Source organism: Lactuca serriola, chromosome 4 (genome assembly GCF_051521515.1).
Source record: "Lactuca serriola cultivar US96UC23 chromosome 4, Lser_US96UC23_V15, whole genome shotgun sequence".
In the NCBI taxonomy this organism is placed as follows: domain Eukaryota; kingdom Viridiplantae; phylum Streptophyta; class Magnoliopsida; order Asterales; family Asteraceae; genus Lactuca; species Lactuca serriola.
Window position 1 is genome coordinate 278,157,261 of NC_136411.1, and position 8,039 is coordinate 278,165,299.

At 30.5% G+C, this 8,039-nt stretch overlaps 1 pseudogene; it reads left to right on the top strand.

Annotated features, from left to right (window-relative positions):
* Positions 1-7,665: 7,665 nt before the first annotated feature.
* On the top strand, positions 7,666-7,784 carry LOC145049186 (5S ribosomal RNA; annotated as a pseudogene).
* Positions 7,785-8,039: the final 255 nt, after the last annotated feature.

The window sequence follows — 8,039 nt, forward strand, 5'->3', positions numbered from 1 at the left end:
GAACTTACCTTGTTGTATGGTGGTTATTATGCATGGATGACCACCATGCAACATTGAGGTGGCAAAGTTAGGATAATTCATCTCTTTTCCCTTTTTTTTGTTTTTGGGCCGAATATGGGCTAGAGAGAAAGGTGGTGGATTAACTTGGCCCATTTCTAGCCTTGGCTCGAAATTATGAGGCCCATAAGAAATCTTTCGGCCCATTGGGCTCTTAGGGAGGCTCACGGCCCAAAATGGCAAAAGAAATTAGTTTAGGGCCCATTAGGGCTAATTAAATCCTTTATGGCCCATCATGGTCCATTAGAGGTAGAATGAATCATTCTAGGACCAAATGGCCCAAAATGTTATGGATTGATGAGTTGATGATTTATTGGTCCCTTAGGCCCAATAAAAGAATCCTAGTCCATAATGAATTTGAGCCGGGATTTCTAGGGTTTCCAACCCTTAGTTGAACATATGAGATGTATTTGAATGAGAATAGAGTATAGTAAGTATAGCCTTTTACAATGGATGATGTTTATATGGGAATAGAATTTCCTAGCAAAATGCCAGTTGTGACATTGAACACAAAAATTCTATGAACAGATTTTAGAATACAATTAGATTTAGAAGAAAAAAACTGACATCCAAGTGATAGTGACGAATTGGTGATGGAAGTAAAGAGATGAACAACTTATTTGAAAAAGTAGAGGATACAGGCTCACTAACAGTGAACATCTTGTTGCATGAATCCAAAGCCTATCAAAATGCAAGAACATAAACTAAAAAAGAACATAAGCTCAAAAAAGTATAAAATGACAAAATTTCACTAAAAATCATCAAACTAAAATAAAATAATTTACCTGATTAACTATAGCATACATGTTAACAGTTTTACATAAAAGACAACATCAAACACCTGTACCAATAACATACGCCACTGCAGCGCAAAAAACACACACACACACATCAAATTCCAAGAACATAACATATGTAGTTAACAAATATACCAACAGATTTATTTGAACAATGTCACATATTCTGATTTATTCTTTATGAATAGTAATGATGGACAAGGTGAAATTTCCAAGAGAACGTACTAAAAACATAAGTCTTAAATAATGATTTGGAGCATTGTATTTAGTGAATATTCTGGAAGAATGGTTCTATAAATATTTTTTCAGAATGATTTTGTAAATATTATGTTAGAATGATTTTGGAAATATTCTTTTAGAGTGATTTTGTAAATAATCTGGCAAAATAATTTCAAATACATGTAATAATGAGTAGTCATTAGTAAGATCATCAAAAGTTTTACATATATAAAATCAAAAACCATTGAGTTGTTAGAAACTTGAAAATCACATGTTAAGCATATCCAGTCACTTTTAGAATCTTGAAAAATCACACATGCTTTCATAAAATTTGAAAATCAAACATGATATAACTAACAACTTTTATAGTTGAAAGGTTTTGACATCAAAAGCCAAATACTCCTAGAATCAAATAAGTTTCAGCCAGTTCAATAGAAGATTTCATTTAGGCATATAATCGAACACTTCATGTTCATATAAAAATACAAATAGATGAAATGAATCAACAATTTAATCACTGTAACTCTAACTGTAAATCTGATTGAGAAAAACCTTACTTTTTATCTAAGTATAGATAAAACAAAATTAAGGATTGATGACCTACCAAAGTGCAACCCAAATCAGAAAATATACACACCTAGATTGTTATCATAATCAATTAGTCAAAGTACTTAGATTGATGCAATTCCAGTTCATATGCAAAGAAATGATATGAAAATCAAGATTTTGAGAAGAGGATATAGGTAACTTGAAAGGAGATTCTTGAACCAATAGTGAAGGTAAAGGTGACAATTGTCTCTAGAAAAATATGGTCGGAGAGTTACCTCTGGTGGGTCTCCTTGAGCAATCTCTACTCGGGCCACAGGGGACGCATCCGACGTGTTGATGAATCTAGTGATATTGTTTGAATTCCACACAATATGGTGATAGGGTGGCAATCGTGGCCTGACCTGGAGAGAAGGTGATGGAGATGGGGATCCTTTTCAATTTCTTTGATTTGCAAATATGTGGGAAAAGAACAAAAAATGGGGAAGGAGATGATAATGTAAGTTTGGTTGTTTTCTTAAGGTGGTGATTTTGTGGAAGCAGGTAATGTTGGTGATGGAGCAGAGGCAGGGACGATCAACATACACACGTTTGATACACATCGTAATATTCAGGGGGTGATTTTCCTTCTAGTTTCTTCCTGAGATCGAGGTGAACAAGGTGAATGAGTGAATTAAGGGTAAAAAATAACGGATCCTCTATTTAAGGGAAATATCCATACTTTTGGATATTATTTTGGGTTATTAAAATAAATTTAAGTAAAATTCCAAAATTACCCTTGAATGTTGATTGGTCAGGAATCGGTCACACATTCACACAGTAATTAGAGTTTATATATGAACCTAACTCTATATATATATATATATATATATATATACATAGAGAGAGAGAGAGAGAGGAGTAGGATCAAATGAGAACAACAAAAAGGTTGAGAACGCGAGAACAAAGTATATTCATTTGCGATTCCATGTATTCATTTGTGGAGAAATGATAAATTTTTACGCTTTTAATTTCAATTGAAGAGAAAAAACATATTCATGTTGATTGTCCGTAAAAATTTATCATTTCTCCACAAATGAATACATGAAATCACAAATAAATATACTTGTTCTCGCGTTCTCAACCTTTTAGGTGTTCTCATTTGATCATTTCCCTATATATATATATATATATATATATATATATATATATATATATATATATATATATCTCCCTATTCTAATAAAAGAATAGTTTTATTCTCCATTTGACATGTGTCACCTTATTAGCTTCCTAATTAATGCATATTTTATTCATTTTTAGCCATATGTCATTCTATTATTCCTTCTAATTAATACATGCCACTTGTCAACATAATGATTCTCCATTTCAAATTTCAAAATTTGAGCTTGTCACCCTAATTATGTTAAATTAATAACAATAAAATAAAAATTAATACAAATTATAAAATGATATATTTCACATATTTATTTAAATCAATTATTATAATTTTATATAACTAAAAAAAATCTCTTAATTACTAATATATTTAAAATAATTTATTTAAAATAACTGATTAATAAATTTAAGTTTTTACTATAAAAGTTTAATAAATTTTATAATTATGGTTTCCACGGGTTATAAACTAATATATATATATATATATATATATATATATATATATATATATATATATATATATATATATATATATATATATATATATATATATATATATATAGAGAGAGAGAGAGAGAGACAGAGAGAGAGAGAGAGAGATAGAGAGAGAGAGAGAGATAAACAATTATTATGTGGATGTAGAGATTAATTTGAACCAATTATTTCATAAACCTAGGTAAAGGTAATGTTGTAATCTTTGCTATTAATATTTATGGTAAATTGTTAAATGAATTAATATCCCTTTAAATATGAAATCAGTTATAATTTACACGATTCATTTTTTTAGTCATAGTCGGCAATAAAAACCCCACCACCGTCATACATGAACACCCTATACAACCATCACGAGACCACTAGGAACCCTACAAGAGAAGAAATCCAAAACATGAGAAGATGGTATCGACTAATACTTATTTCAATGACTGTCAAAACTAAGGAGCAAAGATTTATTGCAATCGGTAGAAGTTTGTGGCTAGTTCGTTGATTCTTCTATCATTGTATATGATTTAATATACATTTACATGTGGCTCTAGCTAGGTATGCATCTCTTTTTTTTTATCTTATCAACATATATTTATTTCATTAACTTAATCATGTAATAAAGCTCGATTTTTTATCCTTAATTATCTTCAATTTTTTTAACATATATTGATTTGGTGAGTAGTTAAACTCTAGAAATTTTGATCTTTTGTTTCTTTGGGTTTTTTTCAAACAACGTATTTGCGATCAATTTTTTTGGACGTTTCGTTGGTTAATTGTGTTTCATATCACATTCTATAAAATTTGGAGTTGTTTTGATTCATTTGCTTTTTATTTATTTATTTATTTTTTTTGTAGAAAAATTTGTTTTATTCTTAATTCAGCTATGTTTTTTAGTTGTAGACGGTTTCATCTTCACTATTAGGTATGTCCTGTTTTATTTTTTAGTATATACTGTGATACTCATGTATTATATGAGTTTAATTAAAAAAAAATATATAAAATTCTAACAATTTGAAAAGTTTGAATTTATAAAAAAAAATGAGAAACTTTGAATTATTAAAATTAATGAGACTTTAATGTATTGAATACATTACATATATAAATTTTTTTAATAAATACTTTACATATATATTACCTTACACATTAAATGTAGAATTTTAATTTAATAAAATGAAAAATACAATAAAATGACAAGTGAAAAATAGAAAATTTAAAAATTTTAGAAAATGTCATGTGTCCAAATGAATGAGAAGAGGACATGTGGCAAAAAGAACCTTCATTTATTATAGTAGATATGTATATCATTATTTCAATTTGAATCGTTACTAAGATTTTTTATAGAAAAGAAAATTGGATAGATTTTTTTTATCAATTTGGTGTTGGTTGATTTAATTCCTCACTTTTGTTAGTGAACATGAGACAAAAGCGGATGATGACACTACTACAAAAAAAAAAAAAAAAAGCATTACGGACGGTCAAAACTGTCGGTAAACCGTCGCTAATACTCTTTACCGATGGAGTTTTAACAGAATAAAATCTGTCGGTATATTCTTGTCGCTAATTGTTGTAACAGATTTCCGACGGCTATAACTAATTTTTAGCGACGGATTTTTCCGTGGGTAATCAATAATGGATTACCGACGGATTTGTATTTGCAACGGGATACCAACAAAATGATTTAGTAACGGATTATCAACGGATTAGCTTCTAACAGATTACCGACGGATTTTCTTGTAACAAATTATCGATGGATCCTAGCATTATAAAAAAAAAATTCTTGAAAAATCCAAAATTTTTTATATATTCAAAACAAAAGAATCTTAAAATATACATCAAATCCATATTGTAAAATCAATAAATATAAAAGTAAAAGGTTTCAATATTCAATAAACATTAAAACCATAAATTTCAAATACATATCAACGGTATAAAAATAATTTACATATTTATACAAAATAACAGAACCCATAAGGTGTCCCAAACATTATGTAGCCACCACCTTTCTCCCATCACTACTAAAGCTTTGATTACATCTTTTCTATTTCATGAGCTTCCATACACTCACACCTACAACCAAGTACACCTTCAATCATATGTAACTTAGTGTATGTGTGTATGTGTGAGAGAGAAAAATAGGTAATTCTTACCAGAGGGACCATTTTAAATGATGGATTTGATTTTCAATTTGATCTCGTTCATTCCTGAGCAATATAAGATATTGCACAAGACAATACATGTTATTGATATGAAAATAAAAATAGACTTAATAAAATTATCTTTAAAAATTACCTTATGAGTGTCTTTTAAGCACTAAAGAAGCTTAACTTCATTTTCAAGTTGAGGAACAACAAGCATTGTCATTACTAAATGGTATTTATGTATATACTAATTACCTAAAACATTTTGTATACTTTATCTGGGATTTGTTGATCCGGCAGATCCACAGAAGAGACCTCAACCTAAAGAAAAAAAATCAATTAAAACATATATAAGACACATAGGGGTAAATTAGTAAAGACATTATATTATGTATTAAGTAATAAAGAAACAGGCATATTAAGCCTTGTTCTCATTGATTACATAAGTCAAAAGAACAAGCATTTACTATGTAAATACTAGATATGTGTCTGGTCACTAGTTACATCAAGTTCATTAATAAGAGCAAAATATATAATTATTTGCATTATGAACTATGTCAAATGTATTATATAAAGCAGCTATATTTAAAACATACATGGATTTCATGATGCATCCTTACACGTTCAATAACAGGATAGTACTTGTAATAACCATGAATTATAAATGAACAAATTGAATCATGGACATATGAAGAAGAAAAAAAATTCAAAGTAATAATAATGGAAACCAGAAAGATGAAATTCATGTTATAGTTAACCTACCCATGGCAATGCTTGAGGTTGCAACATTTCTACTAGACTAAGGACCAAAGTTAAATGATGAAAGTTGTGTTGTGGCTGCAATTATGGTAGAACTCCATATGAAGACAAATCCAAATCTTATGGGTTTAAGACGTTAACAAAGTGTAATAAGAAAACCTATAAACTAGTAAAAACAGAAAAAGAGCTGATAATACCTCTTTGATTATGAGCTCTTTTGATCCTTGTAATTCTTTTTGGAGTTAATTGAGACCCTACTGGAGTTATATCCCCATTCACATGCTCAAGAGGTTGTTGTTCAAATCTCCATAACTTTAACAGAAGAGTAAAATCATTTGAGAACACACCAATGGGACATAATATTTGCAACATAAACATCATTTTCAAACTAGTCACCACCACAATTCCATGTATTTGTTTCCCTCCAATGATATCCTTCTTCATGGAGCAAGCTTTGAGGACACTAGGGAATGTGAACTCATTACAGCTAATACTCAATGAGTGCATCCCTGTAAAAGCCAAAAGAGCTTCTTGACTGAGACCTTCAAAGGTGGGCATGTTCATCCTTCACATTAAATCCAGAGAAAAGCACTAAATTTCCCTGTTTTGATTTCATTCACATTTATGTCAACTAAAATAAATAGTAGAACAAACATCATAAATGTGATATAATATGTATGACTTAGCTTTCTTTTTGAAACAGTTTGACAGAAGATTCTATAAAACAGAACAGAATGGCAGGGTATGCAAAGTTGTCACCAGTTTTTCTTCTTTCGAACAATATATACATCTATTTTTCCTTATAAATATCTAATATCAATGAAGATTTAACAGTTTTATACTTTTTTGGCTCAACTTATATTACTTTTTTGCAATGAAGAGGTTGTTATGGTACCAGTGGAGGCACCAGCTGCTCCAGCTGCTCTTGGTGAGCCAATGGACTTCAAATCACACACTGGATCTTGCATATGCACTTGAAATAGGAGGATTTGGTAATAATGGTAATAAATTATCTGGTGATCAAAATACAAATGGCAGTTCAAGATCTGGTGATCAAAATCACTTCCCAACTGAAACAAACATTTTTTCTACCATTTTTCTCATCAAAAACTCATTTTCCTTTACCAAATTCAACAAACATAAAGGATTAATGATTGAGAAGGATCTATACACTAATAATCCAATAAGCTCAATAAAAAGTGTTGCAATCTTTCATGGAATAAGATATAGCTAAATTTATATATACTTGGACAAAATTTGTGCTGATTATCTCGACATTAAGCTTTTTAGAAAGCTCTAATGTGAGTCGGCTTTTTCCGGCGCCGGTAGGACCAAATATACCAATGACTTTCTCTGTCTTCAGCTTTGTGGAGGCAAAGCACTAGAACGTACTAAACAGCCGTATCCAACAGTACTGGCAACAATGTACGAGAAAGGAGAGGCGGAAGGAGAGAATAGAGGTCACAATACTTGTATTAACCCTAGATGTTATGGTAAAATTGATTATTGGGTGCGATCATAACAACACTAATGCATCAAATCCCATCAGAACTCTACAGTTAAGCGTGCTTAGGCGAGAGTAGTACTAGGATGGGTTACCCCCTGGGAAGTCCTCGTATTGCACCCCCTTTTTCGACGCAACTTGTTTCCCGTTTGCCTTCTCATTCGTTGTATGATGATAACTAAAATGTTCTGATCTACATTAATATATTATTAATTGTGAAGTGAAAAAATTGTTGTTGGAGATGAATGTCGGTGAAAAAGTAGTCGTCGGCGGCAGATTCGAATGATGGGAGCATTGACATTGCAATCGACTCGGTGAGCGATGGCGTCCTTGATTACGGCAAGGTAAAACACGAACAACAGCTAGGGTTCTATCGAT